The 18651-nt window shown below is 44.0% G+C and overlaps 1 long non-coding RNA gene across 2 annotated transcripts in view; it reads right to left on the bottom strand.

The window, feature by feature from the left end:
• Positions 1-615: 615 nt before the first annotated feature.
• LOC144761600 (uncharacterized) overlaps positions 616-18651 on the bottom strand; it is a 285477-nt gene continuing 267441 nt past the window's right edge. For both annotated transcript variants that reach the window (XR_013595800.1, XR_013595801.1), the window contains exons 2-4: positions 18095-18152; positions 17865-17988; positions 616-1194 (exon numbers count right to left, since the gene is read on the bottom strand). This is a non-coding gene — a long non-coding RNA (uncharacterized LOC144761600). The remainder of the gene's footprint in view (positions 1195-17864; positions 17989-18094; positions 18153-18651) is intronic.

Here is an 18651-nt window from a genome sequence, read left to right as displayed (position 1 = left end):
TCTTTCAGGTCATTATTTAATCACCTTGATCAAAGCCCGGTCTTTCAGGTCATTGTTTAATCACCCTGATCAAGGCCCAGCAGTCAGACCATTGTCCAGATAACCTGATCACGGTGTCAAGGATGTTTACCAGGCTGGGAGCAGGACATGGAAAACAAATCATTTACACAGGGTGTGAATGTCTCATGGCTTTCTGTTGAACTGCACGAACAGAGGGGGTTGGGTATGCGACAGTTCCTGGGCAGAAATGCAGGCTGCAAGATGGCTGTTGTCGTGTTAGTTAGATTTTCCTCAGGCATCAGCAGAAACAACCAGGTGGGTCATGTAGAAGTGTTTGACACGAGATGGCAATGAAAAGCAATGGAGTCTCGGTACAAATGATGCCGATCAGAAGAACACTTTTCCTCAGACCCTCCTTTTGCCATTGAGTGGCAAATACTTTAAGAAATGTCAAAATTCATAAGGCCATCGGTTTCTTGTAGACAAACAGCGTCACCACGGTGGCCATGAAGCATTTACTATGTCGGAGACTGACATCTTGTTTCTGGATTCGGGGTTTTTGGACGGCTGCCATTGTGCTAAGCCAGGGGCCTCTAGTGGCTGTCTGTGATTGGTGGTTGCTTCACTGGGCGCAGGTGGCAAGGGACCTATGGTGTACCTTAGCCTGACACACCAGCACTACTCTCAGCCGAAGAAGATCACAGCCCTATAGCCCATAGGTACTTGGCGAAGTCAAGGGCAAGCCTTCCCTTGGGGGCGCAAGATGTATCAGTCGGAAGTAGGGACAGAATGGTCGGGAAACTATTGTTCTTGGTGTTGAGCAGAGTTAAGGAAGGGTTCCACCCTTCCTTTCAGTATGCTGTCATTCTCTGCTTCCGTGGATGTAGAATGCAGTCTGGCATCGCTGAATGGGACAATCGTCGGGACTGTTTCTGTTTCTGAGTCTCCTTGTCCTTTCCTCACCCACTGATCATAGGGGAGGGGCAGAGGCACACGCCTGCAGTACGACTAATGCACCCAATTCTTCCGACCTTCTACTTTCACAGCAGTGCGGGTGGCCAGTAACATCTGACGGGGCTGTGTCCAGCGGGGCTCGAGGCTCTTAGTCCATTTACATTTTTTCACCAAGACCCAATCCCCAGGTTGGATGACGTGTCCTGGGCCCTCGCTTTTGTTAGGTATGGCCTCATGCACCTGGTGATAAAGAGTACAAAAGGTATTAGTCAGACTGTACAGATAATCAGTTAATACAGGGTATTCAACGTCAGACAGTTTCTTAGGCCGCAGGACACCCCATACATTGGCAGGCCTCCCGAACACAATTTCATGAGGGGATAGCCCTATTCTGGTGTGGGCCGTTGTTCTTGTGGATAGTAGGGCTAAGGGCAGAGCATCACCTTCTCTTGACAAAACTGAAGCTTTTTCAAAGAGACTTTGGGGCAGATTTACAAGCCCCCTGCGCCACTTTTGCGTCATTTTTAACATGTTAAAAAACGACGCAAAAGTGGCGCAAGGGCCTTGTAAATCAGCCCCTTTGTGATTATGGAGGGCAAGGTGGCATAACAAACAGAGAGTAGCTTCTTTTCATGCTGGGGCAGAATTTGCAGCAATGAGGAGGTCATCTACATATTGCAATAGTGTGGAATTATCAGGGAGTTCCAAGGAATCTAGTTGACTTTTTAGGGCTTGACTATAAATACTGGGGCTCTCGGTGAAACCTTGAGGGGCGCGGCAGAACATAAAACTTCGCCCACCGATGGAGAAACCAGAAAAATGTCTGCTGTCAGGACGTATAGGAATGCTGAAAAAAACATTCTTCAGGTCTATGACAGAAAAGTGCGTGGCATCAGAGGGGACCATCGTTAAGAGGGCTGTAATGTCGTGGACAACAGGATATTGGGAGATTGTTATTTTGTTAAGGGCCCTCAGGTCAATCACAAATCTGTATATTTTAGGGGAGAGAGCATCTCCATTGGTCTTTTTAAGAACGGGAATAATGGGACTGTTACAGATATTGCCACGTGTCTCCTCCACTACGTCCTTTTCCATTAATTCAGATATTATTGTTGAAAGGGCCATTTCTCCTTCCGCGGGCAGTCGATACTGCCGGAGGCGGGGGAGAAGTGCACCTGGCTGGATGCGTACCACATGAGGGGATATGTTGAGACACCCTACATCAGTGTCTGATGATGCCTAGAGGGAGGAAGGTAAAGACTGCAACTCTGGTGGGAGGGGACCTGATAGATACATATAGGAAGCTGCGGTGGGGGAAATTGTTAGGGATACACCTTGGGGACTACATGATATGGTTGCATACAGATCTTTCAGTAAAACCATGCCTAACAAGTTTTCACTACAACCTGTAGTAAGGACAAAGGGAGGGGCAACATGTGCAGGGCCAATATCGAGAGGAAGGGGTTCAGAGAGAGGGCTGGTCACAGGTGTTCCTGCAAAACCCACAGAGACATTCATATTACCAGAAAGGGGTGCCTCTGGGACTGACAGACATGCAATAGAAGACCTTGTGGTCCCAGTATCCAAAAGAAAATTCTGATTGTTCCCGACAACTGACATTTGAACATACGGGCCCCTTTCATCCACTGGAATTTGCACTCTGGTAATACCCCTTTCCTGGCTGTCCTTTGCTTGGTAGGACCCTGTCTCATCAACTGCATCATAATCATCATTGTAATAAGTGCGTGTTGCTTTGTACCCATCAAACCTATTGGTCGGGTGCTGCTGGATGGGAGCGCCATCCCTGGGCCTGCGTTCTTTATCCTGTGGATGGGGCGGGCCATGGTCCCTAGTCGGCCTCCAGCGGGCATCGGGACCTCGGGGAGGGTAAGCCTGCAGCAGAAGTGTCTTTGTCTTAAGATCCCTAACCTTCTTACTTTCCTATTCTCTATCTTCATTCTCCCTTTTCTCGTGCTATTGTGCCATAGTCAAGATACCAGTCATAGTTTGGGCAGACCACATTCTTTCAACTTTCTTAAGCCTGGTGGAGATCTCAGGAAGCAAGTTGCTAACAAACTTATCGACAAATACTGGGCCAGAACCTGGGGTCCGGGAATCCAAACCACTATCGGGCACATGCATCAACCTATTTAGGAAGTGCAAACGGTGCGAATCGGTAAATTCGGCCGTTTGCGCTTCCTAAATACGTTTTTGGGATGCATGAAACAGAGTTTCAAAATTCGCTATTTTTTGCATTTCCTAAAAATGCGAATGCATTTAAGGAATCGAATTTGTGCGATTCCTTAAATGCAATGCATCATTTTTTTAAAAATTACGAATTTTGAAATAGGAAGTGCAAATTAACACGAGGTTGACCGTTGTGTTAATTTGCGAAAATCTTTAAAAAAGCAAAAAAATGCATTTTTTAAACTTTCATGTTACAGACACACATGTCCTTAGGACATGTGTGTGTGAAACATGCACTTTAAAATACATTTCAGGGGTGCAGGGGGGGTCCTTTGGACCCCCCTCTGCTCCCTTGCAATGCATCAACAAATAGCGAGTGCAAAAAAAAAATGCAAAACGGCATTGATTCCTATGGGCCTCTAGGCCCATAGGAATCAATGTAATGCCATTCCTTAATTGCGATTCGCAATTAAGGAATCGCAATTTCCGAAAATTAAGAAATCCTAAAAACTTTTAGGATTTCTTGATGCATAGGATTTTGCAATTCCTAAATTGCGATTCTTTGATTTTCGCAATTTAGGAAGTGCAAAATCCTACAATGATGCATGTGCCCGTATGTCCCTTGTATTCAGTCTCAAAATGGGTAAAAAAGTCAGCCACATTCTCATCTTTTCGCTGCCTACTGGTGTTTATTTTATCCCATTTAATGTCACTTTCTGGCAAAAGTGTTTTCATAAACGTTATTATTTTATCGGGCAAAGTCAGGATGGCAGCTCATGGTTTAGTCCTTCCTACCCTTGCTTCTTCCATAGCCTCTAGGTCAGCCCATTTTCCTCCCAACGCTACTTCATGGTCAGTATGTTTTATTTTGTCCCAAATTTCAGTGGGGAGAGCTGTACCAAAAAGTAAATCTATATCCTCAAGAACGAGAGTACCTGCAGATATAATCTCACCTAATTCTCTGTAAAAGGCATCCGGATTCTTCCGGGGATCTGGTAATTGTCCTTTTAACTGCATTACTTCTGACCTTTTCCAAGGAACATGAATCCAAAGCCTGTGCCAGTGTGCCTCAACAGCCCCTCGGGGATTATTTTGGGCATCGGTAAGTGCGTTCACAAAGACAGGGGCCGCCTCTCTCATTGGCATAGCTGTTTCTAGAGGGGTGTTGGGAAAAGCGGTCATATCACGGTAAGCCATTAAAGCAGACATAGTGCCAAACATCCCCTCTATTTTTTTGCCACCTAAGGTCCATTAATCCGGTGGGTATCTGCATAAGCGCATTCTCAAATCTTTGCATAACCAGGGTACACATGTATTCAGCCCAGGTTGTCTGTTCCATAATAGTCCACTGGGAAAAGGTGGACCATATTTCTTTAAAGGCATAAATATTCCCGTTATTTATCCAACATTCACACTGTTGCCTCTGTAGGTCATTTTCTCGAAGGGACGAAAAGCTGACTGCAGAATGCAAGGAGGCCAGTCTGGGGGGAATTCAACAATATATATAAATCCGGCATAACTGTAGACCACGGGGAAGCAGGAAAAGGGCGTGTAGGGGTAAAGCCGCAGGGGTTGGGTGGATGGAGACTTATTGTCATTCCCGCAGCGAGGACAGGGTTAGCGGGCGTGGTCGGTGTCATAGGAAAAATCAGGAGGGATGGTGTGACAGGGAGAACAGTAACAGGGGCAGTGGGGGCGGGAGTGGGCTGTGGCGGGGGACATGCGGGGTGTGAGGTGTCATGGCAGGGTACATTGGGGCATATGCAGGAGGGCTTTCTAGCATGCTATCAAGCAAGGAATCACCTTCTTCTCCCCCTTCCATATGACCCTTTCCTTTCTCCTCACGAGCTAGATAACATTTTTTGTACCCGGGCCCAATGCTCCCTATCGGCTATTTCTACTGATTTTGTCATTTGATTTTGTAAATTTTCTCTGGCGTGGTCGGCCATTGACATACGTTCTTATTTTCTTTCTTGAGCCTTCTGCTTTCTAGCTCTCTGCTTTATCTCTTTCCTCCAAAATCGGACAGATTCAAACATAGACGGGCGCATTTTTCTTTCATTAATTGTTCCTCTAGTTTGGCGAGAACTTGAGAATTAAAGGAGCCATAAAGTGGCCACTGTAATTCCGCGTTAATTTGTTTCGTTTATTTTACCCAGAATGAGGAAAACATTATGGCAGAAGGGCCATGTTTGAAAATGAACAACGCTGCTCCACGCACACCATTCTTTTAATGATCTGTATTCAACTAAATTTCAGGTTAGTGCTGCTCCATCATTACACTTGGTCAAGGTGCCTCAAAATCATAGTAAACTGGTCAGGTGGGAGAATCCTACCATGGAGAATGTGAGCACTCTTTACTTGGAACCTTGTTGGTTCCTTATCGTTACTTCAAAGGATTGCTGCTTAATAACCATCCACAAGTTAATGGATTTCAATCTTCTTTATTTTCTTTATAATCATAAGTTCTTCAAAATGTCGATATTTTCAATTCATAATATTCATTTCATGAGAATCATCACCCAATGCATTTCGGGTCACGGACTGGACCCTTCTTCAGGGGTCTGTGTAAATTAAACAGGAAGCTAAATTAATCATCAATCTCATGGTAAAGTGTCAAAAAACAAACTATTAACATGTCATAACTGTTCTAGTTGTGGTCTAATAAAGTCCAAAAAAGAATTCTAAGCCTCTACTATTTTCTTTCCTCATCAAATCAATGAATGCGCCATTGTTGTGTGCTGTGTAAAACCTCAAGCTACACCTGAATTGTAGTTCAGTGTTATGTGTTAAAAGAACATAGAAACGTTAATGTTCAAACCAGTAACTTAAAAATACTCACTGTATGTGTGCCTGTCAGTAAATACAACATCCTGACAATAACGTTAACCAATCTAAGCCTACTCCGCGCAACGAGAATGCTCACTCTTCGTGTATTACAATGATGATTTCAGCGTTCTACAGCCCAACCATTTCGAACGGTCTAGATGTGCTACAGCACAATTACAACAAAATGCGGTAATGGATAACTTACTTCAGATTTACTAACGGGCCTGCTCCGAGTTAACCGGCGTTCGCGCCCATCTCTGCAGGAGATTATCCTGCCACTGCGTAAGACACACGTCGTGACGTGGTCACGTGACCGTATGTCTTAGGAATATTAAAGAGACAGCGTTCGTGTTAGCGGCACGTCTAATAAAGTTGTGTGTTATCCAGTGTGAAAAAGCCTGAATGTATGATATGAGTTAGAACAACTATATTTTGGTGGATGAATTTGGGCGCTGAATGGTTGTGGTCATTACACTTTAAAGTGCAATGTAGAAGGCAGCATTCTGAAACTGTGTGAGATCTTGGTGAAATCAATATACTTCTTAAACTACAATAATTGTGACCAAAATTAAAAATTAAACAATAGTAAGAAACAATTATAAGAAACAAGACAGTTCCATACGGTCGTTCAGCCCTTTAAGGTTGTAGAGTGTTCAATTTTTTTATCCAGAAGTATTCTGCATGCAAAAGCCTTTTGTGAGGGTCGGTCCCCAGGTCAATTCCTACAGATTCAAGTACAGTAAATCTTAATTGGGACACGTTATGTCCAGCATCTAACCAATGCATGGCTACTGTCGATTTTTCATTCATAAGTCTGATGTTACTTTTATGTTACGTTAAACAACTTTCAGTTTTCTCTCAGTAATTCCCACATACATTTTGCCACATGGGCATTTTATGGCATATACCACATTTTTGGTGTCACAGGTACTATTGTGTTTCAATCCATCTTATTGCCTTGTGAGGGGTGAGTCAGTGTTTTACCTTTCATGACATTGTTGCAATGTGTACAGTTTCCACAAGTTTGCATCCCTTTGAATTTCAAGGAACAGTCTTTCTTGGCTTTTTTAGATAGCAGTTCTTTTAAATTCTTGGATCGTTGAAAAGCAAAAATTATTTTCTGCTTATTGAGTCACTCTAAATCCTTGGTATGAGAGTGTCAAAAAAGCGAATCCAGTAGCTCTCACGTTGAGTTAACAGCTTAGACATATTGTCAAGGTTACTTACGTTTCCGCAGGAATGTCATGCTAATGATGAATAACTCCTCAACTTCACCTGGTCATCTAATGTACCCAAAGTAGTCAAAGTACAAACAGAAACCCGGGGAAGAAGGGAAGAAAACAGGGAGAAAGCACACAAAGGGCTAGATTTAGGTAATCAGAATTTACTGATTGGTAAATACTGAATTTTACCGCTTCGGTATTTACAAATCGGTAAATGTTATGTAGGTATATTTACCGAATACATTAACAAATCAGCAAAATTCGGCAATTACCGAATCTGTATTTACCGATTCGGTAATTACCACTGATTCCTATGGGCCTTGAGGCCCATAGGAACCAATGGCAATTACCGAATCGGTAAATGCCGATTCTGTAAAATTACCGAAGTTTCAAGGGTGACAGGGTGTTGCTTTGACACCCTGTTGCACCCCTGATTCTGGCTTGTGTGCCATGTGGCACACATACATGCCCTAAGGCAGAGTTCTTCAATCTGTGGGGCGCACCCCCCTAGGGGGGCGCAACACCATCTCAGGGGGGGCGCAAACTCCACTATAAGAGCTAACCTTTCACTGTTTCCTAATCGTTCGAAAGAAAGCTATTTTGAAAGAAAGCGGGCGCGAAAGGAGGCGCCAACTCCACTGTAAGAGCTAACCTTTCACTGTATCCTAATCGTTCGAAAGAAAGTTATTTTGAAAGAAAGCGAATTCCAAGAGCTGAAATGTTCCTGTGCTGTGAAACCGAAAGCGAAACATTGCAGCTCTGGAAATGAACTGTGCAGGGATGGTTCATTTTTCACAGAAAGGAAACAAAGTTTCTCTTTAAATTACATTAAGTATGGGCATGCCATACACTCAGGGTTTTCTTAAAAAATTACAAAAGTGTACATTTAATGTAGCTATTTTCATGTTTTTTATACATTGTGCTCAAAGAGCACACTTTGAAGACTAATCTTTCTTTATAATAGGCTGAAAACAAATGTCTTAGGGGACAAATGAAAGGCAGTTGGCTCATGCTACTGTGGGGTTTGGCAGCTGAGATTCCCTCACATGAGTGTAATCAATTCAGCACCTACCATTTTATTTGTACTAAGTGAATGTAATGCAAGTGGAAATGGTGCTGGGAGCCTCAGATGTAACATAAAAAGGTATGCCATTCTCGTCAGTGACAAGGTTGACATCATTTCAGCATGTGGCCCTGAACCTTAATATTCAATATATTTGTTTTAACATTTACATGCACTGATTGTGCCATGCTCATTTTGTGCCAGTAGCAAATGGGCAGCTCTGTGAACTGCAAGTGTGGCTAGCTCGCACAATTTGCAGCTGTCACATTTTGCTCCCAAATAAATGCTTTATAGTGATCTTGCAACAATGTGCTTCAGAAGTAGGGTTTCTCCAGTCTTGCGGAAAGGCAGAAGAGAGCGTTTGATGATGGGAAATTTCAGCAGCCTTTCCATGCCTGTGTCGAACGGAAGGATTTCTAGCAACGTGCGCAATTCACGCCTTATATTTATTTCTTACTTTATCACCTCTGTACAGCACCACTTGTTGCCTGACCGAATGTCTGCACTTTACGCGGCATACAATTGTATAGTAATGTAATCAGAAGCATAAAGGCAATGAACACAAATGACAACATGATTAACGTTGTAGCGCATAGGCGACTGGGCCAAGGGTAGTTCTGGGGCAAAGGGTGATCTTACAAACAGTGCTTCCAACTAGTCCATTCCTGACCTGACTCCAATGTGGGCAGCGCTTCCTTTATATCGGAAGTGGAAGTTGGTGGCCCCAGTTACTCATTTTTAGGAACCAAGAATTCTTTTTCAGCATCCAACTTTGACCAAGTGAGAGCAAAGCAGAATAGGGTGAAAGAAAAAGGGCAAGAAAGCTGTGAAAACAGTGACAAAGGGATAAAGCAGAGATAAAAAACAACCTGCAAGAATGAGACAGAGGCAGAAATAAGAGGGTGAATGAAGAAGGAGGCGTGTGTTGGTTCGTTCAGGACTTGTCAGTCCTGGCAAACAGCCGCTCTGGCAAAAGACCATGCTGGCAGAAGTGACGTAATAAAAGCTTTGGCACCTGTACTTTTATTATTATTATTAATTAAGCACTGCCTTTGGGCATCCACCACAAACCCTTTCAGCCTGTAACAGTCTTTTCTACTCTCTGCCTAGACCCACTCCCTGGAGGCGCACAAATCAGTCGTGGCAGGTGCAGACAAGCGCGGTGGGGCAGTGGAGTGGGGCGGGGGGACCAAATAGGTTTTATTTATTTATTTAATTTGACCTATTCCATCTTCTGTCGACTTCCCCGCTGCCGTCCCATCGCACTTACCTGCATCGGCCTCCGCTGAATTTAAATGCACTGCAATGCTGCCAGTTCACTGTGCAGCTGGACCTTGATTCATTTGATCACTAGAAAGTCTGTCAGACAACATTGCTCTAAAGTAAAATAGGCAACATCATTCAGTTTTTATTAGTTCTATTTTTTAAACATAAGCCTGACATGTGTCCTAAACCCCCACTCAGGGCATAAGTCCTAAAAGAAAAACAAGTGGGGGGACTTATTAGCATAAGCAATGCGCATTGGTGTCACAGGACATCACAGGAAGGGATGTCTGCACCCTGTGAGATCCTGCTTTTTAAAATAAATGTGCTAGCCTTTCCTTCCTTGCTTGCTATGGAGGGAAAGGTATTTACCTGACTTGAGGGTAATTACTTTGGAGGTGAATGGGCTGCTCCAGATAGCACTGTCCCATTATGACTCAACTGCATACGGAAATCCCTAGTTAAAAACAATTTGCGCACAATTTATCGTGGAAAAATTTGATTTGGACTGGTTAATAAGCCTCTGTCATTTAACCACACCCACTCACAAACCTGCAGTTTACTAAACACTCTTACTCTGTTTAACATTATTTGCCGGATATGGCCTTGGATATGCAGATGGCAGTCGATTATGTAGTGTACCAGATTCCAGAAATTTCTGTCAGGTGGTGGGGGGGCCCCAACATCTAAAAAAATTCAGCTGGAGGGGCTAAACCTAAAAAAGTTTGAAGACCTCTGCCCTAAGGGCATGTATGTGTGTCACATGGCACAGGTGTACATGCACAGATGTGCATGTACACAGGAATTCGTTATTTACCAGTATTACATGGTAAATAATGAATTCTTAGGGGCCTGTGGCACTGTTTTCAGTGCCACCTACATATAGATTTACCGATTCGGTAAATTTACTGAATCGGTATTTTACAGAATCAGTAAATTTACTGAATCGGTAAATTTACCGATTCTGTATATTTTAGGCCCCGTACATCTCAATCACCAAATACCGGTCGGTAACGGCCGAAATCGGCCGTCACCGACCGGTATTTGGTGACCTACATCTGGAACTACAATCAACTAACAATTATTCTGGGGTTCAAGGGGTGTGTTTTAAGACCAGGGCACAGTTATATCCCCCACATAAGCATTCAGAAAAACGACAAATAACTGTGGGTCTAACGGTAAACTCAAAACATGCTAAGTGTAGCTGGCTATGTGTCTGCTACTCCTCTTGAGATAGAAGACAGACTGGACAGTTAACCACTGTGAAAAAATGTCCATCAGTTACGCGATTATGGGCGCCCAGTACATCATATGGTCTACTCCACAGTAGTATAACCACCACTCTATCACCATAGATCAATGTTGGAGATAAGGAGTGATGGGTGGATGTCTGGTAGATTGAGTTATCGTAACTGTGAGCAGTGCACAAAAATAAGAGTGTGAAAAATGATAAGTGTAAGATTGGATGGTGCATACAATTATTTTTTATTCTGGAGTCATGCACCTCCAAGGTTAAAAATGACTTGCAAGTAAGTCAGGTGGTTCAAACAAATACCTTCTGACTGGGCTATCTGGTCGACATGTTTCTGCGGTTACTGGTCAAGTGTTACCATCCGCTTCCTCAGGACCCATAAACTTAGTTGCTACTGCTGAATCAGTGATAAGTGAAAAAAGGACATTCTATAAACATAAAAAGTGTCACCTGTACACTTCCATTTTTCTCCTGTGAGTGTCCGTTTATGATATAGCCAGCGAATCCACATGTAATGAAAAACAAACAATAATAGCGCTCACATTAGTTAAGGCTATCCCAAATAGAATTGTTCCAATGATTATGATGCTGCCTCTAGCTCAGAATGACATTAGAGTGTCTCACATTGTTACAATAATCAATGTCTCACCTTAATTTGTAAGGGAAAACGCCTCACCTCACCTGGCAAACAGCTCAGGAAAATGAAGCACCGCTCTGTAGTGCAGAAAAAATATATACAAGATCAGTGTTAAAAGACAGTGTCAGGCAGTTACAGAAACACACCCTTAGCGGGTGCCCGGGTGGGCAGCCCACGAGGGGGGGGCAGTTATCTTATCGTGGTGCCCGCATTATGGCTTGGTTCAGTATATTCAGCACATGTATAACGTGCTTTCAAAAGTAAAATATTCAGACAAACATTTATTTGCAGAACTAAAAGCGTTCTGGAGCTGTCATATCGTTAATAGGTGTCTCCCTTAGCCGATCACCAAGGATCAATACCACTAAGTGTCTTGTTATAATGGTAGTCTCCAAATATTAGTGCTGTCAAAATAAATTACTATTAGTTAAGCAGCTAGCTGAAGTTAGACATGGACAGAATAGCGCTGGATAATACAAGCGCTCCCACCCATTAGAGCAAGCGGCATCTAGCGCACGCTGCTGATCTAACAAGGAGTTAAACAAAGCCCCTCCTGCTGCCTCACCTCTCCGTCGGTACTTCAGACAGCCGGCCGGGCTGTTTGGGGAGGTGCCGCGGGGGGCGACGTGCACTTCCTTATTGATTCTGTGCCTGCGCATTAGGTCATGCGCGCAGAGACCAGAACTACAAGTGCTCATGGGTAGTGTAGTTCGGCTAGGTTCCGCCGAGCGTTTCAGTGCGCGAGTACGTCAAGGGACTACAAAATTATTGGGAGTTGTAGTTTCAAGGGTGCCTGTCACTAGCGCTAGATTGAAAATGCCAAAATGCAGAGGAATTTCTAGCGTGATGACCCGTCAACAGAGCTAGGTATAAAATGCCAATATGCTGAGAGATTTCTAGCGTGATGACCAGGTCGAGTTGATTTTAATCACTTTGATAAGGGGGCTGAACGCCCTAGTGCGCGAGTTCATTAATGACTGCACTCGCCTCCGGAGAGCATGGATACATGGGCATCCCTTGATCGGGCTTAATTTATGCTGCTACTGTGCAGTCAGGTGTCAGTAGTAGCGTGGTGACATGATTAAGTCAATTCTGGCGCGGAGGCTCTTTTATTATTATACATCCCAGTGTTAGCCACCTATCAGTCATCGTCCTCTGTCTCTGATGGGTAAGGGATCAGTATGGAGCAGGGGATCAATATTAAGTCCTCAACATAATAATAAGACAACCATAAAACTAGCTGGACACCCCCTGTATTAGAGGGAATCACTAATGTCCATGCCTCAATCGACAGGACTCCTCTCAGGATAGTATGGTTAAACAGATGCCGACTTATTTGCAGGACACCAAAGACCTACTAAGACTGCTACCAGAGCTTGATTTTAACATCCTGACTGATCACCTGGTATCCTTCGACGTGGAGTCACTGTATACTTCCATCCCCCAGAACGAAACACTTGAGGCTATCGAGTCTTTGTTGGGCGATCTAACGTGGGAGTCAATAACACCTATTCCACTAGTGATGAATCTGGCGACGATTGCTATGAAAGAAAATTTCTTCGAGTTCGAAGGCCAGTTCTACTTGCAGACGTCTGGGACGAGCATGGGCAGCGTTTTTGCTCCGTCCCTGGCGAATTTGTATATGCATAAGTTTGAACAAGACCTGGTTCTTATCAATACGAACCCTTTTTTGAAATCGATATGCACTTGGAAGAGGTATATCGACGATATCCTGGTGATTTGGCGTGGCGATGAACAATCCCTCCACGATTTTCATAATTGGCTCAATGAGCAGAATCCTTTTCTACGGTTCACCTTGGAGAGTAGCCGACAATCCTTGGCTTTCCTGGACCTGTTAATTACGATTACACCACAGGGTCTGAAGTCCGAGCTTTATAGAAAGCCTATGGCTCGCAATTCCCTACTGCAGTACACCAGCTGTCACCCTAAATCTCTACGGGATAATCTCCCATATGGGCAGTTTCTGCGAGTGCAGCGGAACTGCACCAACAAGGAGGACACGGCTAAGTACTCTGACGATTTGGCATCTAAACTGGCTGAACGGAACTACCCCAAGAAACTGATCCGGCGCTCAATGAAAAGAGCAGCTAACAATAATAGGGAAGCCTTGTCGGAACCACCAGTCCCTAAGACCAAGAACGATAGGCTCACTTGTGTCAACACTTTCAGCACGAGATCCAACGCCATACAGCGCATCGTCCGTAAACATTGGAGGATCTTAAACACCGGAGAAGATTCCCTTCCGCAACCACTATTTGCTTTCAAAAGAGCGACTAGTCTGAGAGACAGACTTGTTCACACCAGACCTCCGCCTAAGGCGATCCATCAAGTGGGTACGGTTTGGAACATGCCACCAGTAACGGGACACCACCCTTGTGGCAATTGCGCGGCCTGTCCACAGACGAGAAGAACTACCTCTGTAGATATAGGAACCAATCGGCCTTGGGAGCAGAAGAGGTTCACCAACTGCAACAGCAGTAATCTGATTTATCTTATCACCTGCCCCTGCGCACTGAGATATGTTGGTATGACCACCCGAAAGGTCAGAACAAGGATATCGGAGCATAAGAGCACAATAAGGTGCCAGAAGCAGTCAACAAGATTGACCAATCACTTCATCCAAGTGGGGCACAGACCCACGGACTTCGAGTGGACTGTGTTAGAACAACCCAACATTCCTAATCACATCACGGATATATCCAGGTACTTGTTCAGAATCGAACAAAAATGGGTGTATAAGCTCAACTGCGACAAGAGCGGGCTCAACGAAGACATCCCGTGGATGACACTGTAGAAGTACTATCCCATGATTGCATGCATTCTGAGAGGTCTACCTAACTGGCCATCTGATACTATCCTGAGAGGAGTCCTGTCGATTGAGGCATGGACATTAGTGATTCCCTCTAATACAGGGGGTGTCCAGCTAGTTTTATGGTTGTCTTATTATTATGTTGAGGACTTAATATTGATCCCCTGCTCCATACTGATCCCTTACCCATCAGAGACAGAGGACGATGACTGATAGGTGGCTAACACTGGGATGTATAATAATAAAAGAGCCTCCGCGCCAGAATTGACTTAATCATGTCACCACGCTACTACTGACACCTGACTGCACAGTCGCAGCATAAATTAAGCCCGATCAAGGGATGCCCATGTATCCATGCTCTCCGGAGGCGAGTGCAGTCATTAATGAACTCGCGCACTAGGGCGTTCAGCCCCCTTATCAAAGTGATTAAAATCAACTCGACCTGGTCATCACGCTAGAAATCTCTCAGCATATTGGCATTTTATACCTAGCTCTGTTGACGGGTCATCACGCTAGAAATTCCTCTGCATTTTGGCATTTTCAATCTAGCGCTAGTGACAGGCACCCTTGAAACTACAACTCCCAATAATTTTGTAGTCCCTTGACGTACTCGCGCACTGAAACGCTCGGCGGAACCTAGCCGAACTACACTACCCATGAGCACTTGTAGTTCTGGTCTCTGCGCGCATGACCTAATGCGCAGGCACAGAATCAATAAGGAAGTGCACGTCGCCCCCCGCGGCACCTCCCCAAACAGCCCGGCCGGCTGTCTGAAGTACCGACGGAGAGGTGAGGCAGCAGGAGGGGCTTTGTTTAACTCCTTGTTAGATCAGCAGCGTGCGCTAGATGCCGCTTGCTCTAATGGGTGGGAGCGCTTGTATTATCCAGCGCTATTCTGTCCATGTCTAACTTCAGCTAGCTGCTTAACTAATAGTAATTTATTTTGACAGCACTAATATTTGGAGACTACCATTATAACAAGACACTTAGTGGTATTGATCCTTGGTGATCGGCTAAGGGAGACACCTATTAACGATATGACAGCTCCAGAACGCTTTTAGTTCTGCAAATAAATGTTTGTCTGAATATTTTACTTTTGAAAGCACGTTATACATGTGCTGAATATACTGAACCAAGCCATAATGCGGGCACCACGATAAGATAACTGCCCCCCCCTCGTGGGCTGCCCACCCGGGCACCCGCTAAGGGTGTGTTTCTGTAACTGCCTGACACTGTCTTTTAACACTGATCTTGTATATATTTTTTCTGCACTACAGAGCGGTGCTTCATTTTCCTGAGCTGTTTGCCAGGTGAGGTGAGGCGTTTTCCCTTACAAATTAAGGTGAGACATTGATTATTGTAACAATGTGAGACACTCTAATGTCATTCTGACCTAGAGGCAGCATCATAATCATTGGAACAATTCTATTTGGGATAGCCTTAACTAATGTGAGCGCTATTATTGTTTGTTTTTCATTACATGTGGATTCGCTGGCTATATCATAAACGGACACTCACAGGAGAAAAATGGAAGTGTACAGGTGACACTTTTTATGTTTATAGAATGTCCTTTTTTCACTTATCACTGATTCAGCAGTAGCAACTAAGTTTATGGGTCCTGAGGAAGCGGATGGTAACACTTGACCAGTAACCGCAGAAACATGTCGACCAGATAGCCCAGTCAGAAGGTATTTGTTTGAACCACCTGACTTACTTGCACGTCATTTTTAACCTTGGAGGTGCATGACTCCAGAATAAAAAATAATTGTATGCACCATCCAATCTTACACTTATCATTTTTCACACTCTTATTTTTGTGCACTGCTCACAGTTACGATAACTCAATCTACCAGACATCCACCCATCACTCCTTATCTCCAACATTGATCTATGGTGATAGAGTGGTGGTTATACTACTGTGGAGTAGACCATATGATGTACTGGGCGCCCATAATCGCGTAACTGATGGACATTTTTTCACAGTGGTTAACTGTCCAGTCTGTCTTCTATCTCAAGAGGAGTAGCAGACACATAGCCAGCTACACTTAGCATGTTTTGAGTTTACCGTTAGACCCACAGTTATTTGTCGTTTTTCTGACCTACATCTGGCCCAGAGTTCCCACTTTGCACCCCAATTGGAGATAGTGTCACTGTGAAAAGAATAGGGAAAACAGGTAAGTATAAACCCTGTTTAAGCTCTTGGATATAGCATATCGCTGATGTCTAGTCTAGTGTATGTACCTGATCTGCTCCCTTCTTCCGTGTATATCCTGGTAACTGGGGTGTATCTTAGCACATAGACACCTAGTTAAAGGAAGAACATGTAAGGATATATATTATAACTGTCATACTGCAATGTGTATGCCTGATATAAGGGAATTTCGGAAATGGAACCCACCAGTAGTTTTCGTAAGGAATGCTCCAATTGCATATCTTGATTATCAATAATGTCCATCACATAAAGTCCCTTGACTACAGTCAACTAATCCATTCCTTTAACTTTTTAGGAATTTAATCAGAAACATAGAAAACACAACCCTCCATCAACTCAGAGCATAAATTAGATAAGTATCTTAAAGTAAATATGCTTGCAAGCAACACCGATTCCACTACTGTAAGTATTTAATTTCTTGTTTGATAATGTCTCTTTTTCTTTCCTTTAACATGGGATAAAATAGGAGCCCACCGCATAGGAAGACTTGAGTGCAGGAAACCTTCAATAACATTCATAACTGACCGTGAAGATTAGATGGACTTTCATGCCAGGAACCCGAAAATTATATAACGAGGATGCCAAGAAGAGGAGTGGGCCGACAAAGAGACGAGGAGACCCGGAAGCACAGGTGAGTGAACCTGGAATCAACTACACAGACTCGAAGCTAGAACGTTAAGCGTTCTTGCCCGGGAACAGCTGGATTTAAGACACCTCGGCCGACTCCCACTCATGAGCAGACGCGGGGGTTGGCCATCTTTGTAGTCCACCGGCCGCTTGCGCTTTGCAGACTTGACACATATCCCTGTCAGCTTGAATCTTAACTACTTCAGGAATGGTAAACCTGAGTTGAGCAATGGTATGATGGTTATCATTTGAGTGACATGCAAGTGGTGAACTAATGGTCCAGGTCATGATCCGACTCTTATGCTCAGTTATACGTGTCCCTAGTGACCTCTCCATTTTGCCCACGTAGTATAGCCCACATGGGCATCTGATCGCGTTGATAACATTTTGTCCGTTGCAATCCGCCCTGAAATTCAAATTAATATTTTTCCCTGACCATGGATGGTAAATGCTATGAGCTGTCAACACATTGTTACAATGGGAACAATTGAAAGATTTGCGCATCGCTTTGTGTACCACTTCCATGTCTATGTTAGGTCTCAATAAGATCTCTCTGAGTTTGCGCGATCTCTCATATGCAAAAATGGGAGGCTCCATAAAAAGACCATGAAAGTCAGGTTCAGATTGCAAAAGATCCCAACGATTCTAAATCACTAGCTTGATGGCTGGTGACTGTCATGATTGCCAACGTGGAGGCTCTGGAAATACAATGATGGCCTCCGATGGGGACGCATGTGCAGGGATAGGTGGGGCATGTTAAAGCCCTGCCTTTCCCGGTTTCGCTTACCTCCCTATGTCACTTCCTGTGCATCGCGGCCCTTCACTTCTACGTTGGTCGGCCATCGTGTTCCTCCATGGGGGCGATTTCCTCTGGCTCCTTGGGACGCTTCTCCTTGGACTTCCTGGATATCCTGCAAAGAAAGAAAGAGAGAGAAGTTAATTCCTCCATCCGTGGTTACGATAAGCAGTGCGTTGCGCTGCCTTTTTATTTATTTTTTGCAAATAATTCCATCTCACCAGATTTGAGGATTTATCTTGTGACCGGCTGCTCTTCTGATTGTTGGCCTAGGTGAACCTAAAAGGGAAAGAGAGCAGTACACTGAAGTTTTGCTGATTATTATTTTTTCACCAGAAAGCATGGGTAGCTACAACAGTTAGTAAAGGTGGGCAAACCACAGGGGTGAAATCATTCATAAGCTTCATTTTTACCCATCTCCCAATGAATATATTTCTAAACATTACAGTATTACACTGAAGTGGGTATACTACTGCCCTCCTTTATGTTCCAGATTTGAAGAAGGGAATTTTAGGTAAAAGAATTGATTCACTAGAGATTTAAGTGTATACAGTGTGTTATGTTTATGAACTAAAACTTTGTTCCCCCTTATCTACAGCCTTTTTGATTTGCCTTGACGTACTCCTTCAGTTCCTGGGTTGTGACGAAGGAGTGTCCTCCCTCCTTTCCTTGTTTTGTTTCCCTCTTTCACCTGATTACCTTTTGTTGCTAGACATAATACAAACACAAAAGATGGTTGGGACAAGCTGCGGACTATACTTCAGTTCCCTGACGTTCC

The sequence above is a fragment of the Lissotriton helveticus genome, chromosome 6 (genome assembly GCF_964261635.1).
Source record: "Lissotriton helveticus chromosome 6, aLisHel1.1, whole genome shotgun sequence".
Taxonomy (NCBI): Eukaryota; Metazoa; Chordata; class Amphibia; order Caudata; family Salamandridae; genus Lissotriton; species Lissotriton helveticus.
The sequence above is the reverse complement of the archived record's forward strand: the minus strand, read 5'-3'. Positions and strand labels throughout refer to the sequence as shown.